Below are 18,426 nucleotides of genomic sequence, written 5' to 3' on the forward strand. Positions count from 1 at the left end.
GAAAGTGGGTAGGGCTCGGAGTGCAGACTTCTGAGAGAGGGTTATGGAGATGTCGTGCTTAAGTCTTAATCTCATTGGGAAATTTTAGGGTGAAAAATGTAATTATATCTGAAATGCCCACGACCACAGCCAAAAGAATGTCTCCTCTTTGGAAGGTCCTTTGTTGATGAGATTAAAGGCTAAGCCCCTGTTCCCCTGCCTACAAATTATTCAGATTATTTGAAAAGAAATGAAAGAGGACACTGGGAGGGGAAAGAGTCACATACCACAATAGATGAGGCTTAACTAATGCCTGCATGTTTAATAATGAGCTCCACCAATATTTTTTGAGTACCTACTATGTGCAATTCAACAGAAACTAGACAAAGTCCCTTCTTTTGACTATGTTACCCAAACAACTAATTTTCTTGTTTTTCTTCTTTCTTTTGTTTATTTGTTATTTCTTTTTTTTTCTTTCTTTCTCTTTTTTTCTTTGTGACAAGGTCTCATGTAGTCCAAGATACCCTTGTACCTATATAGCCCCAAAGCTAAACTTGAACTTCTTATCCTTTAGCCCCCGCTTCTCAGGTGCTGGAATTAGCAGCATGCACTAATTTGACGTGTACAATCAATACTCTTAATTACGTCAAAGTAAGGATCTGATCATGAGAATTAAAAAACACCCTGTTTAGTGTCAGGTGACTTCCTAATATATAAACTAGCATCAAGTAGGTTTTTAGATATCAGCTTGAAGAGTTCCACAGTTGACAGAGAGATGCATCACCGGTGTGGCCTGAACACCAGGACTGGATGAGGAAAGGGGAAGTAAGTACAGAGGAAGTAAGAAGAAGACAGGAAATGGCAGTAGTGTTAAGAGTGTGGGATAGTAGGAACCAGCAGACCTCACTGGTGTCCCATGAGTTGCATAGCCATGGATCCAGAGTCACAGCGATGAGACCCACTTGTCCTGGGTGGAAGGTAGCCTATGCCAAAGGCTCTCTTTGTCCACACAAGGCTGCACTTGCTTATCTTCTGTCACAGCATGTAAGTCTTGTCTTACCCTGAGTTGAAGAAGAGAGGTTGCATAGGGCTTCTAAGGAGGTAGAGAAGCCTGTCTAGAACTCAGTTATGCCATTTACCACCCTACCTTCTGCCACATCTTCATTCCTGTGTGACTGCTAGGAGCCATCATAGACCAAGTATTCTGAAGACATAGCTCTTAAGCCTCATGCAAAGTCTGTCCCCACATAGGTTAATTTCTAAAAGTTTGTGCATCAGCTGACTCACGATGAGTCAGCTGGAAAATCAAATAATGAGATAGATGTATACATATAAGTAATTGTGTACCATATATCTCATGTAATACACATAGTATAGTATAATGTATATTAAGCATTGTGCTACCCACTCCATCTAACCAACAAAAGCCTATGTCACCTTATTAAAACTCTAATTGTGGAAGGGCTGGGGCGGGGGTATAAAGTAAGATGATAGTTAACAGTGTAGTGGGGCAAACAGTAGCACAGGAAGAAGACTTTTTGATCTCCAGCCCAGATATTTTAGAACTAATTTTGCTTAATTAAAAACTACCAAAACAAAACAGGTAGGGGATCTAGTATTGCTTTAATGAGGTTGTTTTGTGAATGAGATCCTTTAAACCATGTACAATCGCTAGGGCTGTGAAGGCAACATGCTAACTGCACTGATAAATGAGAACCTTTGAGAATGTTCCAACGGTGACTGCTGGAGTCTTTGAAGGACTTTAGAGAGGGTCGTGGAAATTATTTGTTATGTTTGCTTTCAGTTAAAACAAGAGTTTCCTCTAGGCTGAACCCTGCTCTGTATGTACAAACACAGTAAGTGCCTAGGTCAGCCATTCTTAATTCTGAGATTCTTTGCCCTAGCTAAAATGACCAAATTATACCACACAACAGCTTTTGAAGCCCTGTAGTCTGATGCTTAACGTCCAGCTTCAGAAGCAATAAGGGCAACTCCCTGAGCCATTACCCTGCCACATAGCTTACATTTGTTATGTACCAACTTATTACCTCTAACAAACTCATGAGGCAGACCTTCTTAGCAGTTCTAATTTCAAGATAACTGGACCCTAGGGAGTTCATGAAAGTTGTCCCCAGGAAGCTGCAGAGAGCGAACAGTGGAGCTGGTTTCTATAATGGAATGCAGTATTCCAGGTCTATGATCTTTGTGCTATTAACAATCAGGATCAGATACTTCTTGGTCTTGCATAAGGTATATTGGGGGATCCTTAAGAGCATCCATGAGCCTCTGGATACTGGATCCTAGTAGCATTCCTTCCTCCCTCCCCCACCCTCATGCAACAATGAAAACTGATTCCAAAGACTGCTGAATGTTTCCTTGTGGGCAAAGTCACCCCCAATTGAAAATACCATACCTACTTATAGAAGTAATGTACATGCATGTCCTAGAAGAATTCTTGGAATTCACTTAGACCGTTGTTGAACTTTGGTCTACTAGCTGAAGCCACTTCATACACTTTATATCCAGGAAGCCGGCAGCTTCGCTGTTCAGAGAGGAAGGGTAACTTCCGTGTAGAGCCAAGGAAGGGAGGGAAGCTTTCTGAATACACTGGGGTATAGTGTACATACTAGGGCATGGTGAATGGAATGCTAATCAGGGTGTATTGTTGGGTGGAGGTGTAGAGAGTGGGGTGATGTTCTAAAGAGGGAGACACCTGACAGAAGAGCATAGCAGATCCTAGCCCCTGCTCCAAGCAATGACGGGGCATCCAGAGCCTTCACAGGTCTGGTTTAAATCCCACTCCAACACTAGGTGTTCTCAGAGCCTAGGCCATGTATTGAATTTAAGTGGCCTCTGTTTCTTCTCCTATAAAATGTAAATGATATAATGTTAGTTTCTACCTTACAGTAGAGATAAGAGTTCCTAAAATCATTATCTGATATATCCTATAGGCTTTTATCATGTGTCCTGCCCACTGGGCTTGAAGCTGTGGTACTAAGTGGTATGAAAATGGGGTCTAGGCTTAGACTGCCCATGTGTAAACCCAGTCTGGCTATGTATTCTCTGTGGGATCCTGACAAAGCACCTCAGCCTGTAAGAGACCCTAGCCTCTGGGTCCTCATGGCCAGGCACTATCTCCCAGAGGCAATCTTTGTGGGCCATGACATAACCAGGAGCTCACTGCCCAGCGCTGAGCAACAGAAAACCTTGTTAGCATTTGCACCAGGAGGATGCTTCACCTTAGCATCTTTCCTTGCCATGGCTACCACAGGAAAGTACCAACCACTTTGATCAAGATGTGGACAGAGTGGTGTCTCCTAGTGCCAAGAGGATGTCTCTCTGTCCTGTGTTCCCTAGATTTCTGGTGGCTTGAGGGCAATCTCCTCTGTTGTTCTTTAGCTTGTAGCCTCTCATCCTTGGCTCTACCTTCATCTTCTCATGGAACCCTTCCTGGGCCTATGCTCCACATCTTTACCCGTCTCCAGAAACACTCCTTATGTACCTAAAAAGTAAAGTCACTCTGAAACTCTGCAGGCTCTGCCTAGGTGTATTGTTATTATCTCCAGTGTTTATACAGAATAAATTGGGGTGGAGCCAGCTGAGTGGGAATTTGGCATCTGCTCATGGGGCCTCATTTCTCCATCAAGAATTGCCTCTCTCCATCAAACAGGGACCTGCTGCTAACGTTTTCAAAAGATCCCTGTGTTGTGAGCTTTGAGCAAACTTGATCTTCCAGGTTTAACTTAAATATTGTTTCCATTTTGAAGCTTGTCATGTGGGTGTACCACAAAGCACATTTGCTTTCCACACCCCCAAGCCCAGGGTGGAGGTATGTATGCAGTAACAGAATACCAGGAAGAAAGAGGAAGCTTGAAATGTATCCCGACCTCTAGGCCTGTGCAGAGACAAAGCAGGATGTAAGTAAAACCATTACTTCTCCCTCCTGATCAAAGGCAAGATGCTATCCCTGCCCCCTCCCCACCACCCAGAAAGCAATTAACACAGCCTGGTGGCTCCTTGGTTGTGATGGTGATTCTCAGCTCAGGACCAGTTCTGACTCATGGGAGTTGGGGTGGGGAGGTTGGGGGAAACCCTGTGTGCTCAGGTTGAAAAAAAAAAAAAAACTGCAGGTTTGCATATAGAATATATTATACAGTTCTGGTGGAGGAGCAAGCACACCAACTTAACATGTTGACAGATGACTCCCTTCGTTGGCCTTTGGTGCCAAGTGAGATCAGAATTTAGCAGCAGAGCCTAAAAGGTTAACACTGTAGGAGTCAAGTAGACTCCAATAGATTTGACACCCACAGGTAATCTTGTTAGATGTAGATTCTGATTCCTCTGGGGCCCAGGTGCAGCCTAATGGTCTGCATTTCTGCTGTTTGCCCAGGTAGACTTGCCAGAGTTAGAGAGAAGGAGAAAGAGGTGGCAAACTCAAAAGACATAGGCCCAGTTAGATCAGTGAGTCCTTCGCTTTTCTAGCATCTTGCTCCCAGGTGATATTCATGCTGATATGAGGACCACACTCTAATGGCAAGGGTGTGTATCAGGAAAAACTATGAAAGGCTGATGAAAGCAGTGAGGCCCAGCTAGGAGATGAGCATCTGGTGCAATTTAGAACCCAGCTTATGGTTTACAGAGTAGCCACACTGCAAACCGTACCCGGCTAGAAACAGAAATGAAGCAGCAGCAGCAGCCAGGGGCAAGCATCTATCCTACAGAAACAGGTTCCTTGCTTTCTTGGTCTTAAAATCCTGGGAGTCACTGGGGGGGGGGGGGGTATTTCTGTCTGCTTTCTTTACTTTGCCAAAAGGAAAAATCATTAAAGAACTCAAAAACACCACTTAAATCCTAACAACATTTTGTCATAGTCTGCCTGCTGTACTGGTCCTGCCTCTAAGAACGAAGAGGCCACTACGGCCTTCATACAAGCCTGGCCCCTTGACATGTGATCTGCAGGGACTGGAGGGGGCTTCATTTACACTGATGTTTGACAGGCAAAGCCAAGACTCTTTGCCTTTGAAGATGAAGAAATATTCCAGCTCCTTTGAGGATACCAGGCCACCAGAACAGCCACTTGTAGATGGCCTGAAGGTTGATGCAGGAAGGGAGCTTAGCCTGAACTTATCCTGGCTCTTGAATTCCTCTGCCAAAGGGGTCGCCATTGCAGAAAATAAGCTCCTTTTTCCTCTGGGCTCTTCTGCCCTGCGCAGCACCAGAAGCAGATCCCAGGGGGCTGCACATGGTTAAGATCTGGTTTGTAGGATCTGGCTTTTCAGAGCCCTCTTTGTTTTGTTCTATTTTAAAATATAGCAAGGTTGCCTACATTCCAAATCTTCCTTGCCTGCACTCTATAATGAAAAGCATTTCCTTCCGGCCCATCCACAGTAAAGAAAGAGTGGGCTGAATCTGGTATATACTGGGTTGAGTCCTGAGTTTGGTAGACTTGATTTAATTGGCAGTGGGGTTGGGGGGAGGGGCATGCTTTCCCCTCTTGAAAAGACCATTTGCGTTATTCTTTCAGTATGTATTGACCACCTACTGTGTGCCCAGTCTAAAGGACTTCCATCTCTGTCTCTGGTCAGAATTCACCTCCAAGGCTGTCTGCCAGTGATTTTATGTTTCTTCTGCAGTGTCACAGGCCCTTGCTGATCAGTACAAGTGCCCCTTGTGTGCATCTACAGCACATGTATGAAGCATTCACCACATTGTATGATGCAGGTTCCTGGGAGTTTGTATTTTTCTCCTCACAGCTCCTCTGGATAGCCATTCTACTTCAGAGTGGTTAGTTGGACCGACCTCAATGTTTTCTAGTGGCCACAATATGTGGTCCTAGCATTATAAGGACATCTCTCTGCCAAGGCAGACTTCACTGTCCACAGTAACTAGATATTTACATTGTCATTCTTGGTGTGACAGTTATGACTGGAGGAAGCACTTTTTTTTACGTGCATTTTAGGCATATTTGCAAGCATTTCTTCAGAACAGAGACCCGGGATTTTGATGTTGCATGTGAGATGAATCTGATGAACTGATGAGAGCATGGTTGTTTGCCAGTGGGAAGAGCATGCTGATTGGCATCTCAAGGTTCTTAGCCCGTGCTGTTCTGCTGGGATCAAGCCAGGATCCACACCCACCCCTTAGATTTAGACCCCACTGGGTGACACTAGTGAAACTCCATACATAACAACTTTAAATTTATAACACTTAAATGCCTTAAAGTGGTATAGACTTCCCTGAAGAAAAATTAGAAAAGAGAAGATAAAGAGGATTTCTCTGATAAATGCTTTCTAAAACTCCAAATTGAACTGAGTTTCGATCGCCCAAGGGAAGGAGATAGGCTCATTATTTTGGGGGGAAAACAAACAAACAAACAAAAAAGGTCCAAGCTAAGCCAGATCCAGAAATGACCAAAAAATTAACAAGCAAATATTGTGTTCTATGCTGGCATGGATTTTGATTCAAATCTTAAACGCAGTATTTAGGGAGTATTCACCAGGATGTAAAGATTCGGTCCAACAGCCTCTACCTTTTGGTCATTTGGTCAAAACTCAGCCATGCATGGTGTGCAGGGACTTTGCAGATAGAATGAAAATCTCATTTTAATACCCTTAAAGAATTAAGGAACTAGACTGTTTTTCAAACCAAGTATTCAGAATCATTTAAGTAGTCATTAACACTATAAAGTAGAGGAGGCAGTTGAAGCTGAGGGCATATGCTCAGTGGGAGAACACATGTTCTACAATTACTAAAGCCTGGATTTCATCCATAGCACTGAAGGAGAAAATAAAATGGAACAGGAAAGCAGAAAGGGGTACTGTGCAAGGGCAAAGAAGAGAGGTTCAGAAGAAAAAGAGGTCAGAGAATTCCAAGCGAGGAAGAAAAAGCCCCCTGAGAAAGGGGCCCTTACCAGAGGCTGTGGGTGGCCTCTAGAAGTTGAGGACTCTAGGCCAACCACCAATACCCAAAAGCCCTGTGACCACGTGGAGCAGACTGCTCGAAATGACCTGAAAGGTCTGGAAAGTAGAATCATTCTCTGAGTTCCAGAAAACATGACAGTCTGGCTGACACCTTGCCTTTGGCCTTGTGAGACCCAGAACAAACAAATAGCTGAGCCACACTCTGCCATATTTCTGTCCTACAGAACTCGGGAGTGGATGATAAATGGTGGGGTGGCGGTGTTAAGATCCTCGCTCTGTGGTCATTTCTATGACAGCAACAGCAAAGAAATGCACATGGTTGGCTTAGCATCTTAGTGTTCAGTAGAGCAGAGATAGGTGATGAGATGATCTGGCACCTTTTCTTTCTCTCTAGCTCCTGAAGAAAAGCAATATGTCTAAATGTGACCAGCATGGTAGAGGGGCTAGAGTGGGTGCTTTCTGTACCTTATTATTAATAGTAGCCCTAGAAGAGCTGGTGCTCTTAAATTATTATTTTGTTATTATTTATTATATTATTATTGTGTTTAACTAGTAAGGGTTATGAGGTTCATAGAGGTTAGGTCCCTGAGATAAGTGACAGGACTGTGACTCAGGCTTGCATCTGTAGGACATCACACTTGGGCTTCAAAGGTGGATACAGTATACCACCCCAGGAAACATCTTAAATTCTTGCAAACACTCACCATCAAGAATGCCTTTCGTCATGTAAAGCCTTTTGGCCCTGTTTTAATGCCCTTGGAATATTATACCATCAGATTGTGAACAAGGAGGGAAAAGATTTCTAAGTGAGGTGGTCAAAGAAACCTAGAATTCCCACTTCCCTCCCCAGATCTTCCAGTTGTAGATAGTACACATTCAGGTTTCTTCCCCATTCCTTGGGCTCTAGACTGTGTCAAAGATCATGATTTCCTCACACCAATCACTTAATTCCAGGGGTAAAAGCTGAAATAGAGACATGTTTATACCTTGGACAGCATCAGGAGCCAAAAGGAATGTCAATTGAAATAATTACCCCAAATTACTATCATTTTATCTCACGGGGTAGGATTCATCCAGGGAAGGTGTGAGCACGTGCCATGCTCCTCCTTGTTCTCGGTCATTCATGCATTTAAATGTATTTAAATATAGGAACTGGGCTTTTGTACTATCTATACCACAGTTTGCCCTGGAAGCTGAGTATATACAGTGATGAATAAAATGAGCTCCTTATTCAGGGATCTTCTGAGCTATTAAAGGACAGCTAGAAAAGCTAACACTTGCAGATCAGTGCTGGGGGGCATCTGGATGCCAGAGGTGACCCTCTGAGCTGAAGGTAAAAGGAAAATAAGTGTTGTCCAGGTAGAGAGGAATGGCACCATGATCTGTATAGTGTGTGTGTGTGTGTGTGTGTGTGTGTGTGTGTAATGGAAGCATAAAAATGTCCATGAACAACATATCTATGCAAAAGAGACAGAATGGCCAAGGCCAAAGAAAACAAACAACTTACAAAAAGCTCCAAGCTAAACTCCTGTCAACTCCAGCAATAACAAAAGCCAGGCTCATAATGTGTGTGTTGTGTTGACATGAATTTTGATTCAATTTTTAAACGCATTCAGTCAAGGGTAGCAGGAAGAATTCTAAAGATGTTATGTTCCCAGTTCCTTTGAGGATGAACAACAGAAAAGTGTTCTGCTATTTAGAAGAGAATGAGTTTCCATGTAAGGCAGTGTACAAGAAGACACTGAGCAGTTGCGTGAATCTAGAGTCGGTGCTTCAGAGCAATTCTTCTGGTGGAGAGAATCAGGGTTGATTCTGGAGAACTAGCAGACACAAAGACCACTGAGACCATGATGTATAAAGGGTATGTTGTATTAGTATGGGGAAGACAGCAGGATAGCAGAGATACCTGCAAAGAAGGACCAGTGAGCTTTGGATGTTATGAGGTAGGAGGAAAGAGTCCACGGCATCATCGAGCAAAAACAGGTCTTCCTTCTAGGGCAAGGCGCAGCCCTGTAGTTGACTTTTTCCAGATCAGAGCAGGTTACTCCTCTGAGGTGGTTTCAGTGTGATGACAGAAGAACAAAAGCTTTCAAGAAAACAAAGCAGAAATCCTCACGGAAACAGGGGATGAACAGTTTCAAATGTCGGAGGCTTTCCATGCCCTTGTTTTCTTTGGTGAAGGTTGCTCACCCTCAGAGGGAGGCAGGTGCAAGGTATTCTGTGAGCCTCTAGTAGGGTCAGACCAGTTGTAGTCTGTCTTATGTGACCAGAGGCATGGTGATGTCTCGACAGGTGTTCTGATTCTTGGCTTGATGTGTCACAGCAGGGTTTGCAGTCAGCTGGAGTCAGCAGGTCAGCAAGCTTGGTGGGCCTTGCTTGGTTGCACACCTGTGGCCCTATAACCCATAGCTTCTCAGGTACTTAGATAGTTCCCAATAGATCTTATTGTGACCCAGTGTGGGGGTGGAGCACTTCATGAGCCTGTGCACAAAATGCATTTGGTGTGTAATAGTGCTATACAGCTGTCCCCTGCCTGTTAGTTTTCTTTCCCTCTTCTGAAGCTAGCTGCTGGGTTTTCTTCAAGAGATACTGTTTGGCCTTTGCTGTTCTAGAATTTATCCTGCATCCAGTTCTGTGGTGCTGGCTCAATTGTAGTCTACTTTCTCTAGGTTTTCTTCTTCCCAGAATGATATTAGGTCTTTCATGATTACCTCAATGATACGCTCATGACAAAGCTTGACCACTAAGTCTCAATTCTGCAGTAGTCTTTGGGATTGGAAGGCAAGATGAGAAAAGATGGAATGTCGTAGGCTATAGGTCTACAGCAGGAATAGGACTCTACCTGAGGATAAACATCAAAGAAGAGGGAAGTCAACAAGGGTAATTAGAGACAGACACAGATTTTGAGAGATGTCATCTAAGACCCTGAATTCTTTCAGAGCCAAATTCAACCTACTTCTCAATGATTTGCCCACTGAGGCCAATTAGACACCATTTACCCGATCCAGGCGTGGGTCTGGAAGAATAGAAACCGCATCCATTATTAAGTCCTGGTTCAAGTCCGTTTGTTTGCTGGCATGCATGGGGAGAGTTACACCTCAGAACTATAGAGAAAAAATGTAAGGCATGGTATAGCCATACTGATAATGATGATAAATATGATTCCATTGGAGGGGTTGTTTCCCCTATGTCTATGTTTCCTAGCACTTTACACAGCATGCACCTTACCACGATTGCACGGCGTTTCTCAACAACCAAGCCATCCCGATAGGTGATGAATGGAGGACAGTGCCACAGAAAGCAGTAGTTACCTCCCATGAAAGCTGTCATTCTACCTTGAATTAGTGCAATATATCCCTTAGTCTAATGCCCTCTCGAGTGACTTATTTGTCCAGCACTCCAGACTTTTAGACCATGCCACACTCCTTTTCAGTACTGTCTGTCCCACTTGTACTCATAAGCCATTTTTAAGCTGTAGCTCATATATCTAAGCCAGTGCTTCTGCAGGGAGAGGACTGGGCTTGCCATGTATACTCATTCCAGCTTCTGCATGGCCCCAAGCCATTGTAAATGAAACTAGCTTCCACAGTCTAACCAAGTTTCCCTACAGATTCCCAAAAGGAGAGGCTGGGTTGGCTTGAAGCTGGCAAGGACTTGGGCCCATATATCTGTTGCCGTAGAACAATCTCAGGGGCCCCTGGTTTGCAGTGTTGACTAGATGAATCTAACCACTTCGAAGGCTGCTTCTTTGGAGATGGACTTCCCCTTTGCTTTGACCAGTCTAGCTTTAGAACCTCTCAGACTCAGGGTTAGCATGGATGATGATGTCTTGGTTTCTGTTGACATCCTTGTCTCTCCTGAACTCACAGGTACCACTTTACATACAGAAAGCACAGCCTGTACAGTGGAGTTATAAGGAACTTGAATTAGAGTTCCAGATTCATCTTTACTTGTGCTTTGAACGTGTTTTCCAGAGGTTGTTTTTTTTTATTATTTGTATTTGTATGTAAAACATAATCATAACAACAAAAGCCCCCTTGTCTGCTAGCACCAAACCCCAAAGGGAAGAGCTTGGCCAATCATCTGACAGAGACACACTTGCCAGCAGAGAGCAGGTTTTCCTGCAGGTTTCAAATGACTGACAGACATCCTGGTACCCCTGGCCAAGCCATCACTCTGCCCACATGTTTTCCTGTGTACAATCTAGACCTTATTGTCCCATGCAGTGCCTTGGGCCCTCAGGAAAGCATAGTCTTGCAGGTTTACCTCTAAAAACTAGATAAAGGCTGGGCAGTGGTGGTGCACGCCTTTAATCCCAGCACTTGAGAGGGTGAATTTCTGAGTTCTGGTCTACAGAGTGAGTTCCAGGACAGACAGGGCTACACAGAGAAACCCTGTCTCAAAAAAAAAAAAAAAGAAAGAAAGAAAGAAAGAGAGAGAGAGAGAGAGAGAAGAAAAAAGAAGAGAAGAGAAAAGAAAGGACTAGATAAAGAAGCTTTGCCATCCAGCTCCTACCCCATGTCCCATAAAGAGACGCAGCAGGCCCTGGATAACTAACTGGATTTTTCTTTTCAATAAAAGCCAAGAATTCAAATTTATCTGTTAAATCTTACTTTTTTTTTAAACAAAGAACACTGATTTGGATTCTTTTAAACACTGTTCAGGCCTTTAATTGACAGCCTCTGTCTTAAATGCTACCCAGGACTGTGGTAGGAAGTATCTGAATGGGGCCCACATAAACAGATCCTGTAACAAGGATGCAACACAAACAGTTGGCAGTAGTAAAGTGTGACCCAGTAAGCACCACGAGGGCAGAGTGGAACAGGGCAGGAAGGTAAAGGCAAGCAATGAAGGGAACTTGTCAAATCCTAATAGGTACATGGCCGATACCTGCTGATGAGCCTGCTGGGAAGTTCTAGAGGACTTGTGCAGTGGCCTGAGCATCATTCATCAGAAGACTGAGGAGCCTAGATGCACATTTTCTCCTCCTCCTGTCAGTTCCCTGGCTGAGAGCTCTGTTCTTGGAGCAGAGGATAGACAAGGAGACGAGCACCTTCGGTGTCAGGAGAAAGACTGAAGGGAGCAAATTTAGTGCTGCACTATGTATTTTCAAAATGTCCTTGCACCGTGGCATTAGCGGCAGGTGACAAAGGTCCTCACACTAGCTTCAGTCTGAGCCATCACATGTGGCCTCCGACATATGTCTCTGGTCTTTTTTCTGTGCCAAAGCAGAAGCTGGAGCAGAAAGATATGGGAGCTCCTGGCAGGAATGGCATTGCTGGGCTTGCCTCTCAAATCTCTGCCTGTCAATCACAGAAAGCTCTGCACTGCTGCACTGGCCTTCAGTATCTTCCATCAGGGTCTCTGGGGACAACCCTGCACCCGTTTTCTTCAGAGTGGTTCAAATTGTTTTATGTCTTCTTAGCTGCCAAGTACAATGTCATGAGCAATAAATAAATAAATTGTTGGCCTATATGGAAAGCATATTTTGTCCAGATGCGTCCTTGAAACTTCAGCCTAAAACACCAAAGTCAGATTGGAAACTACACTCTAAAAACTTCAGGAAAGCAGGATCAACCCGAAAAGCAATTTGATTGGCAGGTGCTACTACCCAGCACCTGATCTGTGTCCCGCTGACGAGCCAGGACATCTGTCTTCTAAAACACTGAGGCTGTACATGCTGAGTGTGGGTGGCCCAGCTGCATGGCCTGGCTCAAACTGGAAGTGAAGCCTTGGGCATTGCTTAGCTGGAGCCCTGAGACCTGTGAGTTCCTTGGCCACCTTCTGAACAGCAGGAGTGGAGTATTCCTTCCTTAGCCACCGGACTCAGTTCAGCAGCTTTCTCTGGGGTATAAGCCTTTCTCAACTGTGTTGATTTTCCTGGATGCAGAAGGCAAGACCATTGGGATATGTAACCAGAAGTGAGAATGGCTCAAAGCCAGGAAGGAAGGTAGACAGCCCTAAGATCATGTGTACCCTGGGGGACAGAGGTGAATCAACATGCAGGGCATCCAAGAGAGGAGTTGTAGCCTAGGTGACAAAATCACCGCACAACACTCACCACAGTTGACTGGATTTGCCTGTGTCAACTGGCCATCAATACTTCAAACATCCCTCTTTATTGCCTTTTAAGTGATGAGCTTAGAAAAAGTTAGATAGTTTAGAGATTAGGGTGTATACAAATGGAAATTCCTCTCAACATCCCTAAGCCCCTCTCCTACCATGTGACTGTGCACATTCTTAAGACTCACACAAATGAATGTGTACATCCATGCATACATACACACACTTGATTTTTATAAGATTTAAACTGTGCTACAAAAATTAGTTATAAGTGTCTCTTGTATAGTCCTGTATTATGGCTGTCTTTTCATATCAATGCAGTCTTGGCTATTGCTTAAAGTGCTGTTTTGATAGGTTACCAGTAATCCCTTAACATTTTTCAGGTGTCTTCTAAGGCTGTTCCCCCAAATGCCAACCTACTGTCAACAATGTAAAAGGACCACAGCTCACACCATCAGTGGAATTGCTAGTACCTTTTACCATCAACCTGTTCAGTTCAATAGAATTAAAAATTATGTAGGCATGTGAGAAAAACAGACTATAAAAATGACCATTTTTGTGTAGTGTATATGTGTGTATAATAAAATGATATTTAGAAATAAAGTAGTAGGTCTAAGGAAAACTGAAGATGCCACTTTCATAACTTTCATGTCATTTTCTTAAAGGAATTCCTTTATCCACTGGCAAGACTTCTTTGTAGGCATGTATGTGTCTGCATGCATGTGTGTACATGTGTACATGTCTGTCTGTCTGTCTGTCTGTCTGTCTGTTTTGACTCTCAATGGTAAGGAATAGGCTGTGGTGGTACCAGGTTCCAATTCTGACACTTTCCAGGATATGACCTTTTTCAGCATGCTTAACTGTCTTTATGGCATATACTCCACCTTTTTTCTCTTTCTTTCCTTTCCTTCCTTCTTTCCTTCCTTCTTTCTTTCCTTCCTTCTTTCTTTCCTTCTTTCTTTCTTTCCTTCCTTCCTTCCTTCCTTCCTTCCTTCCTTCCTTCCTTCCTTCCTTCCTCCCTCCCTCCCTCCCTCCCTTCCTTCCTTCTTTTCTTTCTTCCTTCCATCATTCCTTCCTTCCTTCCTTTCTTTAATTCTCTTTGCATTCCACTTACTGCCCCTTTCCCAGTATCCCCTCCCATAGTCCTTTCTTCTCTGAGAGGATAGAGGCTGCTTCTGGGTATCTCCCCACCCTGGCACATCAAGTCTCTGCTGAGCTAGGCACATCCTCTCCCACTGAGGCTGGACAAGGCAGCCTAGCTAGAAGAACATATCCCATGGACAGGCAACAGCTTTAGAGGGAGTTTCCCCACCCCTGTTCCAGTTGTGCAGGACCCACAATAAAGACTGAGCTGTACATTCCTCCTTTCTTGATGCAAGGCAATGACAACCACTTACTTGAATGGTAAAGAGGACTGGAGGAAGGGATGTCTCAGAAGACCTTTTAGCTGTCACTATGTGTCTCCAGGCAAGAGTAGAAAGCCAAAGAGGTGCATTATCGCCAGCATAAAGCAAAGGTCTTATCAGACATGTGTGTTGACAGATCCTGGTCCAAGATGACCAAACACCTTTACAAATGCTGGCTCTCTTCTCTCATCCAGGTAGTAGGGGAAAATACTTAAAAACAAAATAAGTGGAGAATAATTTTTGTAGTCAATAGTCAGCTGAAATTGTTTCAAAATGTCTTAGAGGTTGTCCCAAACCATCCGCTGTCCTGGACCCAGACCAGAACCTGATTTCCAGTTGTGGATGATAAATAAACACAGCCCGCTGCCCTTCGTGGCATGTGGCTATTTTTTTAACCCATGCAGATGTGTCCTATTTACATTGAAGCTGTCACACAATTTAGTGAAGGCCCACAGGATCTGGAGGAAAGAGGGCCTGCAGCTCTGGAACATTCACAGGAGAGGGAGTGGCCGATCTCCACAGAACTGTGGCCCTGTGGCCCTGTGGCCCTGTGGCCCTGGGGGATGTGTGAAGATCTGAGCGCTCTGGCCAGTAGCAGAGTCTGCTGACCACGCAGGTTTGGAGCTAATATACAGGAGCAGGTATGATGAGACAGGAGAGGGTCGGCACTGCTATAATTTTGACATTTTTGCAGTGTGTGGAAAGTCTTGAATCTTTAACAGGTATGAAAATCCCCTCATTTGGTACAAGCTTGTGCATGGCAGATTGAGTCTGGATTGAAACATCAATTAAAGAGTACTGACTGGCTGTTCTGCTTTTTCCCTGAGTGTGAGGTTTCCTTAGCAAAAGACTTGTTTGACTATAATTTTCAGATTCACCCCTAACAGACCCAAGCCTGTGGACTTCTACAGGGAGCATATGGAGCCTGAGCTTCAGAGTCAAAACAGGGATGGAGCACTTCAGGGTCAGTCCATACACTAGAGGGATCACCATTGGGAAAGGTGGGAAGGCACTGCTCAGAGTTGGGGTCTCCCAGTCTTGGACTAGAACCCAGAGTTCAAGACATCCACAGGTTATGCTTTCTGCTCGGCTTTATCATTGCTACACGATCTTTCTCTCGAGTGATGCATGTGGAGAAGAAGAAGACATCAGTGATTCCAATGTACTTTAAAATTCCTACTGCTAGTCCATCCTCCATTGGAAGAAAGCCTTGGTGGCATGGTAAAGAAAGTCTTGGGTTCTAGGAGAACAATCTGGATTCTGATCCCCATGAGGGACCTGGGGAGTCCAACAGAAGCCTTGAACTCACAGAACACAAGGACAGCCCCTCCACCACCACCCCAACCACACCTTAGCAAGGAACAAATGCATACAATGTGCTGTGAGGGACCATTTAAGCATCTGCAACAAGGCTTCCGGCATGCTCTGTCTGCCATGGGCCTGGAAGGGACAAGCAGGCTGTCTCTTCACAGAAATCAATACCCCTTATTCTAATTGAGACTGACTAAGCACCTGTTTCTTGCCAGGTCTTTGTGTCAGGCAAATAAGCAGTAAATAGAGCAGTTGAGATCCTTCCTTCCTTGAGAGAAACCAGCATCACACACTAAGACATAAATGAACACAGGAGGCCATTTTAGTTAGTGGTGAGTTTGAAGGGAGGAGGTAGAAGAACAAGTATATTCTCTGAGGTAAAATTCTGTGAGGAGACTCCCTGACTGGGACAGAGCTGGCACAAAGGAGGTACAATCCACAAACTCAAGGGAAAGATCGTGTGGTGGGGTGCAGGAGAGGTGGGCCAGGCTTCTGGACTAGGACAAGCCTACTAAAGTATGAGGACGAGGAGCCATGCTGTCCTGACCAAGGGAGAAGGCAGATATAGCAATCAGTGTGCTAGAGGAGGGCATTTTGGTACTGGTTTGGGGTTCCATAGAAACATGGCTACTGTGGATTCCACAAGGCCTTTCACGTTAGGGTGACAGGTGGGCAGAGCTGAAAGGTGGCACTTCCTTTAACTTTAACCTGAGGAAACTGAGGCACAGGCCAGTAAGGGTTGTCCCAGATGTGGACTGCTGAATCCTCTCCCTTGCCTGCCTCTCCCTCTGTACCCACCAGTCTATCCTTCACTGACTCTGATTCAAACCTCTCTTCCCCATCAGACATCTAAAAGCACACCTTTTGGCATTTGTTTTCAGTCACTTGTTAAAAGACAGTCACCTTGAGTGACTTTTGTTTGACAGGCATGTCCATATTGTCACCATTGATCCCAGAGCAGCATCACATGGGAGGGATACCTTTGCTCTGTGGAAAAATGAGAAAGACAATGGAGAGCTAGTTCCCAGTACAAGAATAGTTCATCTTGGTCCCTGACTATGACCCTGAGCAAGCCCCGTCCTCTGGACCTACACTTCTTCATGTATATTATGAGAGTACAGGAATATAACGAGTATTTAAGGAGAGATAATTTTAAACCAAGCCAGTTGTAGAACTTCTAGGGGTTTTAAATATGCAAGTGAGCAATGGTTATGGCTGTGTTTTATGCCCTGTGCTATCTTCTCTCCACACTGTGGTGACACACCTGACAGAAACAGTTTCAAGAGAAAACTTACCTGGGCTCATGGTTCTAGAAGCTCTGACCACCAAGGAGGCTAAGGCCTGGTGGAACAGCTCCACAGCAGTGGCTGTCATCAGATGGAGAGTCAAGGAGTAGAGACAGAAGAGGAATTATAGCTGCCATATATGTCCTAAACCCATCCTCAGAGGGCAACATCGATCATCTAGGCCTGTGTCCCAAAAGTTTCATGGCCTTCTAAAACCAATACCACCAGCTTGGAACCAAATGCTTAAAACATGAGCATGCCTTGGGCACTCCCATTTTTAAACCCTAACTCTGTCACCCTTTGAAGGATGATGAGCAGATCAGTCACTGAATAGGTAGATGAATGAATGCTGGAGCAGTAAATGAAGGAATGAGGGCCCATCAGTCCCTTCCGCTTCTGGCTTTGGGGAGAGAGGAAGGGACTTGCCACCTTTGAGTCATCATTTCTTACTTTCTTGTGGCCCTGTGGACATTCCTCATGGCATTGTGTCCAGCCACCAGGGTACAAGTGGGGACTACCCTATTTCAGAGCCTGGCCCTTGACTGCCAGCAGCCACCTCAAACCACCTCTACTGCCAGGCACATCCTACAAAGAAGGCACCCTGCAGGACCACAAGCATCAGCCTTCGGCTTGCTGGGGTTTGTACTGTACTGCCAAGGCCCTCTGTGAGTAGAGGCCAGCTGTGCTGGGATTGGAACCTGAAGAAAGATGGGCTAAGATCAGATAAGCACCCCTTCTCAGGCAGTGGCAGCATGCCTCCTCCCTATGTGCAGGCCTTTGTCAGATGACTAGCAATTGAGGAATGCTGAAATGGATCTCAAGCCCTGATCTGAATTGTAATCTCAGAAGCTATACTTAAGTCTACCTAAAGATATTTCAATTTGCTCACTCCTGCTCTCCCTTTTAACTCTCCTTAGCTCAGAGCATACTTGGTAACGCAGCAGAATGCAGAAATCCAGGACATATTTCTTGATGTTTTACATCACAGTTGTAAGTCCTTCTTAGCCTTTGATAATCTTACTTCAACTTTCAGTCAGTGTACTGGTGGGTGTGTTTCTATGATATATATATATATAAGTTCATATCACATGTATATATATCATATATATACCACAGCATAGGTTCCTTTCATCCCTCCCAAAGCCAAACTTGTGAGACAACATTCAACCTCAGATTAATTTCCCAATAACTTTATTTAGCTTTCACGGCTGCTGCCAAAAAGCCATTCTCCAAGGCCAGTTGGTTATAGACCTTGTGGTGGTTGTAATTAGTAGTCCATAGATCAGGCGCACACCATAGGGGAGGAATAGTGATGTTACCAAGAAACAGTTAAATATACCAACAGACTAAGGACAGGTTAGGTTAGATGGGTAGGAATGTATCCTTTAGCGGCTGACCCGTAGTCCAAGGTGAAAATGGACGAGGCAGGCCTCTGAGAATTTGTGGGTCGGTGGGGTGCTC

General features: G+C 44.5%; 1 protein-coding gene across 16 annotated transcripts in view; it reads left to right on the forward strand.

Moving 5' to 3' along the window:
- Erc2 (ELKS/RAB6-interacting/CAST family member 2) overlaps nucleotides 1-18,426 on the forward strand; it is an 846,765-nt gene that overhangs the window by 697,918 nt on the left and 130,421 nt on the right. The window lies entirely within an intron of this gene.

The sequence above is a fragment of the Mus caroli genome, chromosome 14 (genome assembly GCF_900094665.2).
Source record: "Mus caroli chromosome 14, CAROLI_EIJ_v1.1, whole genome shotgun sequence".
In the NCBI taxonomy this organism is placed as follows: Eukaryota; Metazoa; Chordata; class Mammalia; order Rodentia; family Muridae; genus Mus; species Mus caroli.